This window comes from Hemitrygon akajei, chromosome 6 (genome assembly GCF_048418815.1).
Source record: "Hemitrygon akajei chromosome 6, sHemAka1.3, whole genome shotgun sequence".
Lineage (NCBI taxonomy): Eukaryota > Metazoa > Chordata > Chondrichthyes > Myliobatiformes > Dasyatidae > Hemitrygon > Hemitrygon akajei.
The window spans coordinates 150,686,859-150,707,970 of NC_133129.1; the positions used below are offsets into that span (position 1 = coordinate 150,686,859).

At 42.0% G+C, this 21,112-nt stretch overlaps 1 protein-coding gene across 1 annotated transcript in view; it reads right to left on the reverse strand.

The window, feature by feature from the left end:
* dennd2b (DENN domain containing 2B) overlaps positions 1-16,212 on the reverse strand; it is a 438,424-nt gene extending 422,212 nt beyond the window's left edge. The window contains exon 1 of the mRNA XM_073049545.1: positions 16,123-16,212. The gene's annotated coding sequence lies outside the window, so the exon portion shown is untranslated. The remainder of the gene's footprint in view (positions 1-16,122) is intronic.
* Positions 16,213-21,112: the final 4,900 nt, after the last annotated feature.

The following is a 21,112-nucleotide window of genomic DNA, read 5'->3' on the forward strand; positions in this document are numbered from 1 at the left end:
CCCCCCCCACCAGATAGGATGCCAGTCTATCGCAAGGTTACCCATTTTCAGCTGGGTGGACTGGAACAATGGGTTAAGTGCCTTGCTCAAGGACACCACACGCTGCCTTGGCTGGGGCTTGAACTCACGACCTTCAGATTGCTAGTCCAATGCCTTAACCACTTAGCCACGCGCCACAAACATTTGTCTTAGTATATAGTATATGTTTTACCTTTCTATGCATATAAAATACATAATGTATTTCAATAATTAAACCACTGCGTTGCTTAGTAATAATTGTAGCTTTCATCGGGGCAGGGCCTTTCACATTCTCCATTATTCTCACTTTATCCTTTAAAATTGTTCTGATTGTTGACTGACTGTAGCCTAAATACTTTTCCAATGACCGATGGCGTTTCACCTCTTTCCGATTGCTTTATTATTTCCACTTTATTTTCAATCGTGATTGTTTTCCGTCAACAGAACAGAAACACTGCGGGCGGCGAGTCTCAAGCTCTGCCGGGTCCTAAAGTACACCGCACTGAGACATGTTAAATAAGGGACTTGAGCATCCGTGTTTTTTGGTATCCGCAGGGGTCCCAGAACCAATCCCCCATGGATAAGGAGGGCCGACCGTACTAGGAACAGCAAGGATACTGTGCTGAACCATTAAGCTCCCAAGCGTCTGGTAGAGGACCCAAGATTGAGGGAAATACACACACACGCACCACCTATAAGGGTGAGAAAAAAAGTACATATATGTACACACAAGCAAATGTCAATTTAGCCAAAAATATATATGGCTGTTATATATGACAAGATTACATGAATATTTTCTAATCTAAGCACAAGCATAGAAACTTGACAGAATCTCCATGCAGGTGTAAAATATTTAATATTGCAAAATATAATCCCTGAAGCACATGAAGTCAGCCTTACAAATATCACTCAACTCAACGGGATTTCTGTTCTGTACATTGAATACGTGCTGTCCCCTTTATTCATATTCAAGCACATGTCTGTACAAATTTGCTTCTTTCTGCCTTTGTGATACACTGTAATGCATTACTTTTAGACCACATAGGAGCAGAATTAAGCCATTTGGCCCGTCCTGTCTACATCGCCATTTCATCATGGCTGATCCATTTCCCTCTTAACCCCATTCTCCTGCCTCCTCCCCGTTACCCTACGCACCCTTGCTTGCTTTGCTGATAAAGCAATTGAATCCAAATGTTATTTTACTGCACCTGTGATCACAGCAGACAGCGTAATAACCCTGTTACTGATTTATAACAGTGATGACACATTTTTTTTACGACCTGAAAATGACATGTTAGGTGTGAAATAAACACGGGTTTTTCTTTCTGGTATGTGGTGAATGAATAATGCAGGAAAACCTGTCCCAGGATCGTAAACTGGTTTATCTGTGCCCATTCCACTCAGTGTGGGTCGAACACAAAAGTCATGCTATCAATGACTAGTTAGCAATGTTAGCACTGTTAGCAACCAGCCAAGGTTAACCCTGCTATTAACCCAAATCAACATGTGACCAGGAGACACTTAACATTAAAAGCAAAAAGACAGCTACAGAGCTGAAATCATGTGGTGTAGCTGCAAGATTCTGGATGCAAGACTATCACCACAAAAAAAATCCAGTTACTACACGCTAATGGTTTAAGTTTATTCAGCAAATCTACGAACGTCACATCAAAATGGCTGGACTGGTTTTATATACTACAACTCCACCACTGAGGTGCCAATAATTTCTACCAGTCACATAGCTCAGACACAATGTGAGCAATTCAAGCATTATAGAAACAACATCACATAATGAGAAACTGTGACAGCAAATGGTGGGGCCACGCACAACGGTAATGACTGAATTCCAAGTGAGACCGTGCTAAGCATAATTAAATCAGCTGTGGAGCATGGTGGAGATGGTCATTGAATACAATAGTATGCTCCTCTCTAATCTTGATCTGTACATTCCACGTTCCCCAGCCCAAATTCGCTTCTGATTTACAAGCTCCAAATGATATATCCAAGCAAACCATACTTCCACCACAACCCTACTCTGCAGAATCTATCCTTCCCAAGAATTACAGCTTAACCAGGCGGCTGTTGAACAGCAAGTCAATAGATGAAGGCAAACTGTCACCATTCCTGACAACAACCCTCCATGTTTAGACAGATAAGCCTTTTAATACTGCTGAAGTAAACTGTGTATGCTTTCACTCACTAGAAACGTATCCCCTGGAGCCAAATGTACATTCAGTAAATGGAAGCTCATTCAGAATCTTGGATTCCTCATATGGTACCCACAATGTAATACAAATTAGTTCAGAGCTAATACAGAATCTACCTTCAGGAATCCTGCATTTCTCACAGAACTCCAGCTGTCTACCATTTCTGTCAGGAGAGAATTAGATGAATGCATCTTTCCTGGAGTAGAATGCCTCTTCACCAGAATTCATCAACGAGCACCGAGACCTCAGCTGGCTCTTGGTAAGAGAGGTCCTCATAGTCACAGCCCTGTACAAATAACAAATCCTCCCCAGGTCAGCTGTGGCAGCAAAGAGATGCTCACCTATGTAGCTCTTTGCAGGCTGGAGATTTGCTAAGAGGGCGTGGGGAAGGACGCAAGGATTTATGTCTTAGTTCAGCCCCAGCTGCTGTGGAACAGAGAACTCTGACCTACTGGCTGTTGCCAGGACATGCAACTGAGACAGACAACAAATGCTACTGGAAGGTCATCATCTTGGAGAAAGATGTCCGTTGGTCAGCTCGAAACTAGCCAGTCTGCCAGCAGACTGGCACAGTCCAGGCTGCAGGAGTACGTGCTGAGGGGATGTGTTGAAGCACATTACAGCCAATGCTGAGGATCTGAGGGAAAGGATCATAGCCTAGGGTCATTTGGCTTCTACACACAGAGGGGCTGAGTCAGGTGGGGGAAACAATAAACCCTTTTATTGTTCGAGAGGTTTCTATACACAACTCAGCCCCTCTATGCAGCAAACTGGGCAGGGGCAACTTGGGTGAAATGGTGCTACTAATTTTCCTTTTAAAACATTTACACTACCAAATAGAAGGACAAAGAATGTAAAAGTTTTGCACTGTTTCTTCTTTTATTGTTTAATGAATAAAATTCACTTTTGAAACTATAAAATAGAATCGATACTAAACAACTTTAGTTAATGGGAATGCCTACAGAAAAGTTTCTCTTCCTCGGCTGATTGAATATTCCACATCTCTCTCATTCTCTTGACTACGCTGATCCTTATTGACAATGGCATCCATAGTATGTCTGACAATATTTGGATTTTGCTGAAAATTTTTCCATTGCTTCCACAACAGAATTCCTTATAATCTACAATTTGGAATAAGGTCTGAAATACAACAAAACAGCATATTTACTCTCTCCAATACTCATAAACCAAACAGCAATGAAAGTAATTATTTGAAGATTGACTTTGGAGGTCATCAATGTCTATACGGACAGTGGAGAGGGTTCAGAGAAGATTCACCAGAATGATTCCAGGAATGAAAGGGTTACCATATGAGGAATGTTTGGTAGCTCTTGGGCTGTATTCATAGCCCATAGCAGGAGAATGAGGGGCGGATCTCATAGAAACATTCCAAATGTTAAAAGGCTAAGTTATTTCCCATGGTAGGGGAGTCTAGGACAAGACAGCATGACTTCAGGATTGAAGGACGCCCATTTAGAACAGAGATGTGGAGAAATTACTTTAGTCAGAGGGTGGTAAATCTGTGGAATTTGTTGCCCCGAGTGGTTGTGGAGGCCAAGTCATTGGGTGCATTTAAGGCAGAGACAGATAGGTTCTTGATTAGCCAGGGCATCAAAGGGTATGGGGAGAAGGCAGGGGAGTGTGGATGACTGGAAGAATTGGATCAGCCCATGATTGAATGGCGGAGCAGACTCGATGGGCCGGATGGCCTGCTTCTGTTTCTATATCTTATGGTCTAAGATTCTTTGGAACAAAGTGCGTCAGTGGTCACGCCTACTGCCAAACGTTAGGTACTTGGTGCAAGTTGAACACATGGTGTTAATTACACCATTTGGCCGTGCTAATGTCAAATCATCAATACACACTGATCAACAACACAAACTACTTCAATACATGTCACCTGGCAAACTGAAGCGAATATTCACCTAAATAATGGGTGCCTTGCAGTCAAATTTTGAAACCTAGTTGTTATTAAATATGTAACTTCACTGACATTTCAAAGAAAAATTTATTATCAGAGTACATACATGTCACCATATTCAACCCTGAGATTCTTTTTCCTGTGGGCATATTTAGCAGATCTATAGAACAACAACAGTAAACAGGATCAATGAACAACAAATGCAAATATAAATAAGTAGCAATAAATAACATGAGCAGGAAATAACAAGATAAAGAATCATTAAAGTGAGACCATCAGTTGTGGGATTACCAGAAATAGAATTAGTGTAGTTATCCCCTTTTGTTCGAGAGCCTGATGGTTAAGGGATAGTAACCGTTCTCGAACCTGGCCGTGTGAGCCCCGAGGCTTTTGTACCTTCTACCTGATGGCAGCAGTGAGAAAAGATTATGTCTTGGGTGGTGAGTGTCTTTGATGACGGGCATGGCATTTCTATGGCAACCTTTCATGTAGATGTGCTCAATGGTCAGGAGCGCTTTACTCATGATGTATGTGATGTACCCGTGATGTATTTCACTTTTATTATTGCCTGCAAGCTTTGCTTCATTTTCTTGCTGTAGTATATAACAGGTTGTGTCAAATTATCATCTTACAGTATGTAATCCACAGCTCCAACTCTAACATATTCCAGCTTTGATGCTACCTTGTGTCTGTAATACATTCTAACCTGTGTTGCTATCATGTCAAACACATGCTGGTATATTTCATTGCTCATGGCTTTTTCTATAAGCAATACAATCTAGCCTGCGTATGTTTCTCAATGTAATACACCCCACTATTGTCAGGTGACATGATATTCATAAATCTCTCAGTATTCTCTTCCATTCTTCACTGTAACCACACTGCTCCTAACTCTAAGTTACATAGTAAAATAAAGATCTAAATTGTGTGGCAACAGTGATATTGTTGATCTATGAATTACTGAAACTTAGGTTTATCATACAATGATGATTAAAAGTGGCAAAATTAAAACTGATTTTCTTTGATTCTAAAAATTATTTTGTGATTAGCAGTGTTATGAATAAATAGTGTCATAATCTGCTATGCTAACTTAAACTTCCTAGTTATCATGATTGTTTTGCTGCTTACTAGGATGAGTATCTTCGTTTGTTGAATATTCTGATTTTGATCACTGAGGTATGCACTTACACTGTCATGATGTCATAAAACAAGTTTTTTTTTAAATGTCATATTAAAATACAAATGTACAAAGATAAAATTGTCTGCCTCTGTATGAAGATATAGACAAGGTAGGCATAACTTTAATCCCAGAATAATAGTTAGGCCCCATAGGACTAGAATGACAAGACTTTTCCAGGCTGAAAGAAAGGTGAATCTTTGGAATGCGCTGTCTCTGGAGAGCTATGGAGCCTCACTCATCAACTTCATTCAAACGGAGATTGGTGCATTTTGGAATACTCAAGGCATTAAGGGATATGGTATGGAAAGGAAAAAGGCACTGAGAAAGAAAATCAGTCATGAGCTCATTGAATTGTGAACCAGCTCAGAGGACACACGCTTCTATCCCTTATGTTCTTCGAGCTTTATTTGCAATTACTCTATGCATTATTTTGTAAATAGCTGGAGTTGTAAAGTTCAAACATCCATACATTCCATCAGAATAAGAGGCATTTAATGTCTTGCTTTTAGAACATACTTCCTCTGTGCATTTTCCTCTAATTTTTCACGACATCTTGAGAAAAGTAACTCAGTGTCCAAAACCAGCTGCCCCTATGGTCTTTAAGATTCAGCTGGGGGGGTGGGGGGGGGAATGTTCAGTACATTAGTATGTAGAATATGGAATTCTAATGGTACTTATATAACTGACATGATCAAAGACTTAAAATAGATTTTTTTGAAAAATAATGTGCCTAAGATAATAGCATTTTGCTTCAGGAACATAAATGGTCCAGGTGAAGACAACAAATGAACATGCACAAATGTAGGACTGGGAAGCCAAACTAATGACTCATTGTTTGTTGGGAAACTTGTTCATGAAATGTTGCAAGGGAAGATAAGGACGAGCCAGTGACTGATGCAGAAGTACAATAGTTTGGATTTGGAATAAAAGACTACCAGGATTACAGGAGCATCCAAACTGAAGAGTCACATTGCAGATAATGAGTCTGTGAGGGTAATTATAAAGCACATTTAATTCAGAAATGGATAGTTTCTAATTCAGAACATGGATAGTTTATGTTAGGAATTAGATACAGAATAGTATTTATAAAGTTGTATTCTAATTGGAGTTCTTATTAAAACAGAGCAGACAATGAGGATTATAATAACCAAATTCAGGGATTGTGGAGCTTTATATTGTGAACAATGGATAATTAAATCTAATTATAAAATGGTAACCTAAATGAGCAATCTAGCTCATATCATTTATGTGGAGAGAACCTCAAACAGTTTTATCTTTGACTTTAATCTGTTCATTCAAACTACTCCAACACTTATTAATCTGTGCAAAACACACCAGATTTTAAAAGTGAGCAGGGCCTGTTAGGGCTATCTGCAGTGTTTGAAATTGGATTGACTAGGCTTATACTCACTGGAATTTAGAAGATTGAGGGGGGATCTTATTGAAACGTAAAATATTCTAAAGGGATTGGACAGGCTAGATGCAGGAAGATTGTTTCCGATGTTGGGGTCACAGTTTAAGGATAAAGGGGAAGCCTTTTAGGACCGAGATGAGGAAAAACTTCTTCACACAGAGAGTGGTGAATCTGTGGAATTCTCTGCCACAGAAAACAGTTGAGGCCAGTTCATTGGCTATATTTAAGAGGAAGTTAGATATGGCCCTTGTGGCTAAAGGGATCAGGGGGTATGGAGAGAAAGCAGGTACAGGGTTCTGAGTTGGATGATCAGCCATGATCATACTGAATGACGGTGCAGGCTCAAAGGGCCAAATGGCCTACTCCTGCACCTATTTTCTATGTTTCTATGTAAATCCTCAGATACTTGTAGAAGAGTACGTGCACCAGATTTAAAGAGCAAGCTGGGGCTGTCAGGACTTTCTGCGAAGTCTGAGACCATTTGGGTTATCAGGCACTTGGCAAGGGCCAATAAAAAGCAGTTCAGTTTAAGCAGAGCAACCATTGTTATAGTGGACCAGGGTTAGAGTGGGGAGCTGAGGCTTTGGCTTAAGAGGCTTCGGTGAGGAGAAACAAAGACCAAAGTAAGTTTCTGATAAGATTTCTTTCTTTCTTATTGCACGGGTAGAGCACTGAGAATTGCAGTAAGGACAGTGGAATACTCCTCATGTGGGAGATGGGAAGACAGGGAGATCTCCAGTATCCCTGATTTGCAAGACATGCAACCAGCTGTAGTTTCTTGCAGACCACACTGGGAAACTGGAGCTGGAATTGGATGCCCCTCGGACCAGGCAGGTAGTTGCACCTCAGATGTAAGACATAGGAAACTAGGAAACCACGGGAGTGGGAAAAGGGATTGGCAGCTAACACTATGAATGTATCCCTCAATAACAAAGTACATTCTGGATACTATTGGGAGAGGGAGATGACTTAGCAGAGGAAAGCTACAGCAGTCAGGCTCTCTGACTCAGAGGGAGGGGATGGGGTGAAGAAGAGGTGAGCAATATCAAAAGGGGATTCATTGGTTAGGGGAACAGACAGAAGGTTTGGTGGATGAGAACAAGATTCCTGGATGGTATGTTGTCTCCTAGGTGCCAGGTTCGGGAACATTCAAGATCAAGTCCATAACACGCTTAAGGGGGAGGGTGAACACAAGAGATGTGGTCTATGTCAGTACCAATGACACAGGTAGGAAGGGTGACGAGGTTCTGCAAGAAGTGAGTTCAGGGAGTTAGGAACTCCAGGGTGGCGATCTCGGGATTGCTACCCCTCCACGTGCCAGTGGAGATAAAGCAAGGAATCATACAATTTGACACGAGGCTAAGGAGATGGTGCAGGAGGGAGGGCTTCTGATTTGTAGATCATTAGACTCTCTTCCAGGGAGAATGGGATTTGTATAAATGGGGCAGTTTGACCTGATCTGGAGTGGGACCAACATCCTAGCAAGGATTGTTTGCTGGTACTGCACTGGGGGAGGGGGGAAGGGGGGGGGAGGAGTTTAAACTAGAGCTGCAGGGGATGCAGACCAGATTGCCAGTGCAACTAGTGGAGTGGTTGTGGGGAAAGTAGATGTTAAGCCTACATATAAAGACAGGAACCAAAAGGCTGAGCATTGTGGGATTAATGTTCTGAGTTGCATGTATTTCAACACAAGGAGTATTGTAGGTAAAGTAGATGAGTTTAGAGCATGGATTCGCATGTGGAATTAAAGGAGGGGCAGGATTGGCAGCTCAGTGTTGCAGGATTCCGTTGTTTTTTGACGCGGCAGAGTGGTGGCATTGCTCATCAGGGAAAATGTTACAGCTGTGCACAGACAGGAGAGACTGGAGGGTTTGTCCACTAATGCTCTATGAACGTAACTGAGAAATGGCCATGGTAACAGAATTATATAACAGACCTCCCAATAGATAGCGGGGTTTAGAGGAGCAAATATGTACAGAGATAGCAGACAGCTGCAAGAAAAATAAGGCTGCAATAGGAGATGATTTTAACTTTACACATGTTGACTGGGACTCCCATACTATAAAAGGATTGGATGGGATAAAGTTTGTCAAGTGTGTTCAGGAAGGTTTCCGTAGAGGTCCCAACCAGAGAGAGCACGATTCTGGATCTCCTATTAGGGAACAAGACAGGGCAGACAACAGATGTGGGTGTATGGGAACAATTCGGAACTGGTGATCATTATTCCATCAGTTTCAGGATAATCACAGAGAAGGACAAAGCTGGCCTTCGGGTTGAGATCCTAAATTGGCGAAAGGCTCATTTTGATGGCATCAGAAACAATGTGGCTGGTGGGAACTGGGACAGGATGTTTTCTGACAAAGGTGCACCTGGTAATGGTGAGGCCTTCAAAAGTTAAATATTGAGATTACAGAGTTTGTATGTTCCTGCTGGAATAAAAGGCAAGACCAACAGGTTTTTGAGGGATATTGAGGTTCTGTTTAAGAAGGAGGAGGAGGTACATAGCAGGTGAAGGCAGCAAGGAAGGAATGATGTGCTTGAGGAGTCTAAGAAATATAAGAGAACACTTTAGAGGGAAATCAGGAGGATTAAAAAGAGGGCATGAGGTTGCTCTAGCAGACCAGGTGAGGGAGAATCCCCAGGGCTTCTACAGATACACTAACAGCAAAAGGATAGCCAGGGACAAAATTGGTCCACTTGAAGATCGGTGTGATGACCTACACATGGAGCCAAAAGGAAGGAATTTTTGCATCTGTACTTGATGGCACCCAATAACAACATCTACTGTGTAAATAGATATTTTTCACCTGTATTTACTCAGGAGATGGACACAGAGTCTAGAGAGCTGTAGTGAAACAGCAATGAGATCTTTGACCATATCCGGATTACAGAGAGCAGGTGCCTGCTGTCCTGAGGCAAGGAAGTGTGGCTGAGACCCCAGGACCCGACAAGATGTTCCCTTAGATTTCGCGGGAGGCTATTCCAGAAACTGCAGGGTCCCTAGCAAAGGTGTTTAAAAATTCCTTAGCCATGGGAGAGGTGCCAACGAGCTGGAAGTTAGTTAATGTTGTCCTGTTGTTCAAGAAAAGCTCCAAGTATAGGCCTGTGTGCCTGACATCAGCAGTGGGTAAATTATTGGAAGGTATTCAAAGGGACAAGATATATATGCACAGGTTTCCCCCGCTATCTGAAGGTAGAGCGTTCCTATGAAACCATTCGTAAGCCGAAATGGCGTAAAGTGAAGAAGTAATTACCATTAATTTATATGGGAAAAGTCTGTTGAGCGTTTCCAGACCCAAAAAAATAACCTACCAAATCATACCAAAAGAGCTAAAACCTAAAGTAACACTAACATATAGTAAAAGCAGGAATGATATGATGAATACACAGCCTATATAAAGTAGAAATAATGTATGTGCAGTGTAGTTTCACTTACCAGAATCGGGGAGATTCAGCCAAAACCAATTTGTAGAGAAAAAAAAAATCGGCACGTACACACACGCGCACACACCTGCCCATGCACGGCTTCACGGTCATGGTAGTCTTTCTCAGGGTAAACACAAGTTTAAACCGGGCATCTTTTTTCATAAAAGCGAAAATCCTCTTTCAGTTAGCGAAAACAGGTACTAATGTAAGACTTTCGTAAAAGCGAAGTTGAGTAAAGCGAATGTTCAAAAAGCGGGGATACCTGTATTTGGATAGACAGGGTCTGATTAGGGATAGTCAACATGGACTTTTACATGGTAGGTCATGTCTAGCCACTCCTGTAAAGTTTTTATGAGAAAGTTACCAGGAAAGTTGATGAAGGAAATGTAGTGGATGTTGTCTACATTTATACTAGCAAGGCTTTTGACAAAATACCACGAGAGGCTAGTCCAAAATCTTCAGTCATTTGGCATTCAGGATGAAGGAGTAAATTGCATTCAACATTGGTTTAGTGGCAGAAGCTAGAGAGGCCAGGTAATAAATGAATGCCTCTCTGACTGGAGGCCTGTGACTAGTGGTGTGCCACAGGGATCCATTGTTGCTTGTCATCTGTACTAATGACAATGTGGTAAACCAGATCAGCAAACCACCAAGGTTGGGGGTGTAGTTGACAGCAAGGGAGGCTGTCAAAGTTTGCAGTGGGATCTGGGCCAGCTGGGAAAATGGGCTGAAAAAAAAGGTACTGCGCATTTTAGCACTGAATGTAAAGTCTATGGAGTTTGGGATTTGGTGAGCAAAGAATGAGTGAGCAAAAGCAGCAGTTTAGTTTTATATTAAAGAACTTAAATATTGTTTTCTATTTTGTGAGTTAATCTCAACAGAAAGAAGAATGCAAGGACACTTAGACATCTGGAATGCACATTGTATGCCAAACACAGGTGCTAGAAATGTGGTTAGTCAGAGGAGCACAAGCTCCTGGTTTTGAAGTTCAGCCACATGCACGAGGCTGGGCGTTTCGTTGCTGCCGATTTCAAGAGTTAGTCATTCTGCGGCTCAAGAAAGAGGGGGAACGTGCAACTGCCAGACAAAACTGAGAGGAGGCAGGTAGTTTGGAAGACGCTTGTGGACATCTTGCTCTCGAATCAATATTTTGTTCTAAATTCTATTGAACGAAATGGTTCACCCAGGGATTACAACTAGATCAAAGACAATAGCATAGGCACACAGGGAGGGAAGAGAAAGTTGAAATGGGCAACTGATTCTATGATTAGGGGAGGGGACCAGTGTTTGTGTAATCACAGACTGATTCCAGGATGTCACATTGCCAACCTGCTCCAGAAGGCTGACACTGAGCAGCGAAAGCCAGAACGCTCTGAAAGGTAGGATAAACACCCCGAGGTCCAGGTTCATATCAGTACCACTGACATAGGTGAGATCCATGTAGTCAGGTGGATTACACCTCGATAGGGCACAATAATCCTCCTCATGGGTGGGCGTGCTCGGACCACTATAAAGGTTTTAAACTAGCTTTGCAGTCTGTAAATCTTTCAGAAGAGACAAAGGTAGAAGTGGAAGAGAGAATTAATGAGTGACGGTGAAAGATAGAGAAAAGGAATGGGCAAGAATGTAGTCCAGTTCTTCTTGATGTTGTTAATGTAAATTCAGGATTCATTGTGAATAAGGTAGATAAGTTCAGGACACTGACAGACCAGTGGCAGTACAATACTACATTATTGAAATATAACTTAAGGAGGAAGACTACCATCCTGACAAGATGGCCAGGTGGATAAAAAAGAATGGGCAGTGATAATATTATCATAGTTCTAAGAAATGATAACAAATTATAAGAGTTATCAAACAGGATTTCCATGGATTGAACTAAAAAAGGAAATCACATGCTAGATTTCCAAACTGTAGTATCCAAGCAAGTTTGTTAAAGAAATAGGGTCATAATACTGAGAGATTTCAATACTCTAATATTAACTGATATACCATTGTTGTAAAAGGGATAGTGGAGACAGAATTCCTAAACTGCCTGCAGAACTTTATCAACTTTATCCAGCAAGCCCAACAACGGAGAAGGGCAGGACAATTCTAGATTTTGTTTTAGTTGATGAAACTGGGTAGGTGGAGTTCAATCTGACACTTTGGAAGGTCAAACCTGAAGGCACAGTACAAGGTTAATGGTAGAATTCTTAGTAGTGTGGAGGAATAGAGCGATCTTGGAGTCCAAGTCCACAGATCCCTCTCTATGTAAATTGATAGGGTGATTAAGAAGACATATAGAGTGCTGCCTTCCTTAGTTGGGCACTGAGTTCAGGAGTTGCTAGGTAATGTTGCAGCCCTATAAAACTCTGGTGAGACCACGCTTGGGATATTGTGTTCCCAGTTGTGGTCACCTCAGTATTTAGAACTAAATATTGATTCAAGAGTAAGATGCCTGCAAGTTTTAGAGTCAACGTAGAGGAGGTTTAACAGGATGCTGCCTTCTTCAGACAACATGTCTTATGAGAAAAGGATGAGCGAGTTAGGGCTTTTCTTTTTGGAGTGAATGAGGATCAGTGGCGACTTGAGTTCACAGTTCTGGTTGCCTCATTATGGGAAGAATGTGGAAGATGATATTGATCATAAATGGCCACAAACACAAGAAAATCTGCAGATACTGGAAGTCCAAAGGAAATGCTCAAAATACTGAAGGAACTCAGCAGGCCAGGCAGAATCTATTGAAAAAACTAAATAGTCAACGTTTTGGGCCGAGACCCATCATCAGGAGTCCTCTTTTACTCTTTTCCATAGATGCTGCCTGGCCCGTTGAGTTCCTCCAGCATTTTGAAGACAGTCAGCGACTTTTTCCCAGGATGACACTGGTTAATAAAAGAGGGCATACTTGTAAGGTGACTGGAGGAAAGTACTGTGGGGGGAGGGTGGTTATCAGAGGTGATTTTTTTTTTACACAGAGAGTGGTAGGTGCATGAAACACACTGCTGGGGATGGTGATAGAGGCAGATACAATAGGGACATTAAAAAGACTCTTGGGCTCATGGACGAAAGGGAAATGAGGGCGATGTGGGAGGGAAGGGTCAGATTGATCTTGGAGTCAGCTGAAACATGGGCTAAAGGGCCAGTAGAGTACTGTACTGTTTTATGTTCTATACTCTAGGTGGAAGAATATTATCGAGAGAACATTTTGTGATTCTAATCATGTCAGCTGGGTTCAGCATCGTTATGGCAAATTACAAAGATAAAATGGTCATGATTTCAAACAGGGGTAATTGGTGCAAGGCAAAGGAAAATGCAGTCAATGAAAGCCTCTAGTGGAGTGGTCCTTTGTTAAATCCCGCTCAAAATGGGGAAGGGCAACTTTCCTTCTTCTACCCTCAAGTATCATAAAATAACACGCAAAACTCTACAACTATTTTTATAAAATCCTCACAAATCCAAGCCTACTTATCCATATCATATCACCTATAGAACCAAAAATCTTCTCAAGATCTCAAACGGGAGTAAAATGCCTTAAAACTCTAAGAGATTTTGCTTAACCTTGGATCAACAAACTAATTCTAAAAAAGACTTTTTATATGACCTCCAAAAGTAAGATGTTTATTTATAATAACATTGCAAACCTAGACTTTAGATAGATAGATAGATACTTTATTCATCCCCATGGGGAAATTCAACTTTTTTTCCAATGTCCCATACACTTGTTGTAGCAAAACTAATTACATACAATACTTAACTCAGTAAAAAATATGATATGCATCTAAATCACTATCTCAAAAAGCATTAATAATAGCTTTTAAAAAGTTCTTAAGTCCTGGCGGTTGAATTGTAAAGCCTAATGGCATTGGGGAGTATTGACCTCTTCATCCTTTAACTTTAACTTTAAGGTTAGTTTGAAAAATATCATGGTGCTAGAATTAACCTTGGTGTGGGGACTTCAGTGAAGATCCCATTGATAAATTGATGAAATGAGTGAAGGAACTGAGAGGCCTTGATCTTTATATGCACAGACCCTTAAAGGTAGCAAAACAGATGAATAATATAGTTAAAGAGGGAGACTGGATGCATTTCTTTTATAGTCAAGGCATATGATATAGCAGCAAGGAGGTTAATGCTGGAATTATACAATCCCTATCAGGCCACAGCTTGAATAATCCTCTGGTTCTGGTAACCACATTGCAGGAAAGATGAGATTACACTTGAGCAAATTTATGAAGATGTTGCCAGGTCTGGAAATTGTAGCTCTGAAGCAAGACTGAATAAACTAGCAATGTTTTCTTTGGAGTTGAAGATAGTGAGGGAGGACTTAAAATGCAGTGTATAAATTTATGAGAAGCTTAGACAGAGTAAACAGGAAAGATCTATTTTTATTAGCAGGGAGGCCAAAAACTGGAAGCAGTGATTTAAAGTAATTTGATTAGAAGGGAGATGAGGAAAAAGATTTTCACTCAGATGAAGGTAGAAGTCTGGAACTCTATCAGAAAAGATTGGAAGATTGAGGCAGAAACACTAGACTGTGGCACTTGCAGTTGAATATGAGAACTAGGGTTACAGACCAAGTACTGGAAAGTAGTGTTAGGCTGGAGTTCTTTATTGATCCAGAGAGGCACAGTGAAGGGAATGGGCACTTAACGTATCACAGAAAAAAATGCTATGATTCCATAAGGAGCAACACATCTATGTTGGGATATTATATACAATATATTATTATAATCAAGAAACATTGTTATAATAGTAGTGTTTATGCATTACAACTATTATAATGCAGGGTGATCGCTTTATTGAGGAAAAAATGAGTTATGAGTGATGTAATCAAGATGTTCAGTTGCCACTTGGAACCTGAAATTACTCCCAACGACCTACTCCGTGCTAAATTCTATATATTGCAAGAGGGCTCTATTTCTGGAACTGTTAAGACTAGCATGTACCATTCAATTACGGTGAAAGTAATGCCATTCGTCTTCATGAAAAACTGTAATAACGTCATTCCGGTGATAACTATAACTGATACCTAAATGCAAAGTGCAAGTTTACGAGGAGTTTAGACAGAGTAAACAGGAAGGATCCATTTCCTCAGCAGAGAGGACAAAAACTGGGAGCAGAGATTTAAAGTAATGTTAAAATCAAACGTCCTCTGCAGTCCATTTTCTGTGTGTTATTTGCATACTTTTTATTGTTCTTTCATCGCACATTGGGTGTTTGACCTCTGCCTGCAGGAAGCCGACCAATCTCAAGGCTGTATATAACATAATACTTTGATAATAAATGCACTTTGAACTTTGATTTGCCAGGGCAGGTTTTGTGAAATACTTGTAGAAATGTCTGACACTGACATATTTCGACAAGTATTTCATCCTCAGGTTAAAAGTACTAGTCTTTACAGAGAAAATACCCCCTCTGCACACCGCCAGAAAAGCGCCCGCTGTAGACCGGAGTCTTGTACAGAAGACATTGCCCAGTTGAAGCAGAGAAATCACCTATGCCAGCCCACCGTCTAATCGATTCAGTGTCGTGCACAGATACTGACAGTAAGGTGAACGCCTCTCCTGGAGCGAACAGTCAAACATTCAAAACAGACCACGATGAAGTATACACTCTCCCATACCATCTCATCACCAGAAACACAAAATCCGACACAATTGCTCACTCCTTTCAACGTTACTTAATTCTGTGAATACATTGTATTTGCTTTCCCTTTGCAAGCACAATGCAATCAAAAAACATTTTACAAGAAAACAGTGGTTTCCATATTGTTTCCAAAATTCATAGGATAGTTATTGAAAAGCATGCACACGTAGAGAGATACCTGTAGTTTGATATTACATTCACGGCAACATATCCAACGATTTCAGAAGCAAACTCTTATCAAAAACATTCCATTTAAAAGTTTTAACAAAGCAACAGCTCGCACGTGGTAAATTTCAATAGAAATAAAAATTTATGAATTACTCCTTACCGTGCATTTTACCGAAAAAGAACCTGCAATTCTTGTAAAGGTAAGTTTTCTGACAGTAGCTGCGTACTCAGCCCCTCTGCCCCGATTCTGTTCCAAAGTTCGTTTGGGAAAGAATGGCAAACGCGCCGGAAACGATGACGGAGCTCCTGTTATTGATGTGGAATTCCGAACGAAGGCAGTGACCGGGAGGATAGAGGCTCTCCTCCGAATGTAAGGAAGGGACGCTTGACTAACAGCGATTGCTGTCGCTCTGCGAGAAGGGGGAAGCCCTCCGTCTTCAACAATCTTCACTTTCTGGGCGAAGAAAAACACCAAGCAATGATTTCGTTACACACCAAGTCCACTGGGCAAACACTATCCCCAAAGACCGGCGATGAGTTAAAGTTAGAATAAAGTTATACAATTCCTTTAAACGTAAAACATTTCTAAACTCTCAGTTCCAAACTCCGGCAGTAGAGATCCAACACAGTTTCTCCAAGTGATCAGATTATTGATGCAACCAGACTATCCATGAAGTAACTAAATGCTTTATTTGCAATTAATGGAACCATTAATGCATTCCCCTTATTTTACAAAGAACCCCTTTAGCTGTTTGTAAGCTTGAAATTTATTCCGGAGACAGGTTTGTTTTTAAAAGTATATCATGCAGCCACGCGTCTTCGACAGCGCCCTGGACCTGAGAACGTGAATGCGGACCTTCAGGTTAGAACACCATAAACACAATGGTTTTAAAAGTCACCGGGATTTAAATGGGCTATTGTTGCTTCAGTGCACTACTTTACACTGTCAGCCCGTTATGCCCTGCACCTGGGACCTTCAGACACCGCAAAATTGGTCTTGTTGCCGGAGTGTGTGGGCAGGGAGCCATCCAGTGGTTTGGCTCAGTTACTACCTCCCCGAGCAGCAACGCTCAAAGCGGTATCCGCCGGCAGGGGAACTTAGGTTTGTCGTTGCTAGCCGACTTAAATCCAACTGACCAGTAATTTCCCCAATCTGATTGGACCCTTACAATTTTCTGATCAATGTCTTACGGATGGTCGCCGTGGTGGTAGCGCTACTATGCCTCGGGAGCTGCGGTTTATTATCCTTGTGATATTATATGCCCCTTCATTTTTATCGATTGGCCATTGAGCTATAAATTGTTTGGGGTCTTCTGTGCGATCATAAGTAGCAAGCAGGAGAATTTGCGTGTACTTATTAAGTATCTATATATTTTCCGTTCATTTCACCGGACGTGGAAGCCGCAATTTCTGCCTTTCACGAAACGTTCTGAGAAAATCGGCCTTTCTTTACATGGTCGGGAAAAGAGGTCCAAGTTGAAGAAACTGTGTTCTATTTTCATGTCAAGATGGTGTGTGCAACTTGGAGGGCTTGGACGTGGTGAGACTTATAGATACATTATCACCAAGGCAACTGGCCCGAGGAATTGCTTCAGGCTGGGCTGATTGACCTTCAACAAGTACAATTTATAACCACCAGAGATACAGACTAACATACTCAAGATGCTCAGCAGGTCAGGCAACATCTATGGAGAGGAACGAAGAGTCCAGTTATTCTTCTCCATAAATGCTGCCGGAGCATAAAACATGGATATCTACAGCGCATTACAGGCCCTTCGGCCCACAATGTTGTGCCGACCATGTAACCTACTCTAGAAACTGCTTAGAATTTCCCTAGCACATAGCCCTCCATTTTTCTAAGCTCCATGTACCCATTTAAGAGGCTCTTAAAAGACCCCATTGTGTCCGCGTCCACCACCGGCAGCGGTGCATTCCATGCGTTCATCATCTTCTACATCTCTATCAGGCCACCTCTCATCCTCCGTCACTCAAAGGAGAAAAGGCCAAGTACACTCAACCTACTCTCACAAGGTACACCCTCCAATCCTGGCAATGTTCCTGTAAGTCTCCTCTGCACTCCCTCTATAGTGTCCTGACTGCATGTTAAACACAACAATTTTTCTGCATTAAGTCATATCATTAGTGGAGAGTTTTCCCAATTGATTCCCATCCCTTTCAGGTTTGCTGGGGATCTTTGATGAAGAAAACTCAATTAAATGTTATCTTGCTGTCAAGTACAGTGACATTAACCTCTATCCTGGGGTTCAGTTCATGTCCATATCTTAATCTGGGATTAAGATGGAGATAAGTGTGTTTGGGCAGAAAAACATGGATGTTGCATATGTGAACAGCTTATTGGCAAATAAGTGCTATCTCTCAGCACTGTTGACTAAATCTTCCTTGACAATGCATTGAAGGTAGATTGATTGGCCAATACTTAAGCAGATGATATGTGCTGCTTTATTTAAAATGGGACATATAGTACACCTAGGGAACTACATTACCACCTGTCACCTGCTCCTACCTCACTGAAGTCATATCTGCGCACTTTGACTCCATCTCTCCCCTTTGGTTCAGTTCCTTCCCATGTACATCTGTGACACTTCACAACTCTCGATCTCAACAACTCCCAATCCCCTGGCCCCGACCACCTCATTTTCACCATGGATGTCCAGTCCTTGTACACTTCTATCCCCCATCAAGAAGGCCTTAAAGTTCTTCTTTCTCAATGGAAGATCCAACCAGCTCCCATCCACCTCCACCCTCCTCCTTCAGCTCCTCCCACTTTCTCCAAACTCAAGGGGTAGCTGTGGATACCCATATGGGCCCCAGCTATGCCTGACTTTTCGTTGGCTTTGTAAAACAGTCCATGTTCCAAGCCTTCCTGGTAATGCTGCCCAATTCTACAATGCTACACTAATGACGGCATTGGAACTGCCTCATAGACCCATGCTGGGCTCATCAATTTCATCAACTTGGCTTCCAACTTCCACCCTGCCCTTAAATTCACTTGGTCCATTTCTGATATCTCTCCCCCCCTTTCTTGATCTCTCTGTCTCCATCTCTGGAAACAAACTGTCTATTGATCTCTTTTGTAAACTGACAGATTCCCATGGCTATCTTGACTATACCTCTTCCCACCCTGTCTCATATGGAAATGTTCTTCCTTTTTCTCAGTTCCTTCATCTCCACCATATCTGTTCCCAGGATGAGACTTTGCTTTCCAGGACATCGGACTTCCTTCTTCAAAGAACAGGGTTTCCCTTCTTGCTGCCCTCACCTGCATCTCCTCCATTTCACGGACATTTACGCTCACCCCATCTTCCTGCTGCCTTATCAGGGATAGAGTTCCTCTTGTCCTCACCTACCGCCTTGGTAGAGATCACTCCTTCTCTGACTCCCTTGTCCATTTGTCCCTCCCCACTTATCTCCCACTTGGCACATATCCCTGCAAACCACAGAAATGCTACAGCTGCACAATCACCTCCTCCTTGGCCTCTGTTCAGGGCCCCAAACAGTCCTTCCAGGTGAGGCAACACCACAACTGCAGATCTGTTGGGGTTGTCTATTGTATCCAGTACTCCCGATACAGCCTCCACCACATTGGTGAGACCCGATGTATAACGGGGGACTGCATTGTCAAGCACTATCTGCCAAAAGTATAATTTCCCAGTGGCCAACCATTTCAATTCTGATTCCCATTCCTGTTCTGACATGTCAGTCCATGGCCTCCTCTTTTGCCATGATGAGGCCACACCTTATATTTCGTCTGGTTAGCCTCCAACATTGATTTCTCCTTCCAGTATGTTTTTTTTTCTTTTTTTCTTTTCCTCTTCTCCTTCTCTCTTCCTCTATTCCCCATTCTGTCCCCCTACCTCCACACCACCTGCCTATCACCTCCCCCTGTTGCCCCTCCTCTTCCCTTTCTCCCAAGGTCCACTCTTCTCTCTAATCAGATTAAATCTTCTCTAGCACTTTACCTTTCCCACCCACACGGCTTCACCTATCACCTTCGAGTTAATCTTCCTTCCCCTCACCCCACCTTTTTATTCTGGCATCTTCCCCCTTTTTCTGTCCTGAGGAAGGATCTCGTCCTGAAACTTCGACTACTTTTCCATAGATGCTGCCTGACCTGCTGAGTTCCTCCAGCATTTTGTGGGTGTTGTTTTGGATTTCCAACATCTGCAGGATCTCTTGTGTTATCACCTACCAGATTAACTACTGTGACACAAAGAATATATGCAGTCCCCTAGTAGAGAAATACTGTCAGCTTTATTTCCCTGTAATCTATTCTCCCTCACATGGCCATCAACTCCCTCCAGATTTTCCTGACTCCTACCAAAACAAAGGAGAATATGTCTACAAAACTACAAACAGAATGTTGTCTGCTTCTATTGCCCGTTTCATTCAGTGATACTGCATGGAGTGATCCGAATGAGTTGGAGACTGTGGTGATGGTGAAAAATGTGAGATTGAACATCTACTCAGCACCTCTAGTGAAAGATGTACAAGTGCTTCAGTTTTCACTTTGTCACATACATATTGAGTTCGACCATTATTGAGTATGGAAACGTTCTTGGAGTCCCTTCCCCATGGGACCTATTGAAACATCCTCTGCCATTGTGACAGGATGTCAACTGCAGAGTTTGTTTTAGAGATACAGCTCATTAACAGGCCTTCTGGACCAATGAGCCCATGCTGCACAATTAACCTACTAGAGATAGAGTCATTGAGTCACAGAAACAGGCCCTTCACACCATCCAGACCATGCCAAACCATTCAAATTGTTTAGCTTTATGTATCACATGTACATTGAAACATCAAAAATCATACAGTGAAGTGCATCGTTTGTGTCAATTCAAGTCAACGAGGATTATGCTGGGCAGCCCACAAGTGTTGCCACTCTTCTGGCACCAACATAGCGTGCCCACAGCTCACTACAATAGTTGTACATCTTTGGAATATGGAAGGGAACCAGAGCATCCAGAGGAAATCCACTTGGGCTCAGGGAGAATGTACAAACTCCTTAAAGACAGCAGTGGGAAATAACTCAAGCTGCTGGCACTGTAACACCAAGCTGCCCTAGTTTAGTTTTGTTCTGATTCATTGGTCACTCTGTTGATTCATGCACTCCGTTGCATGTTGCTCTC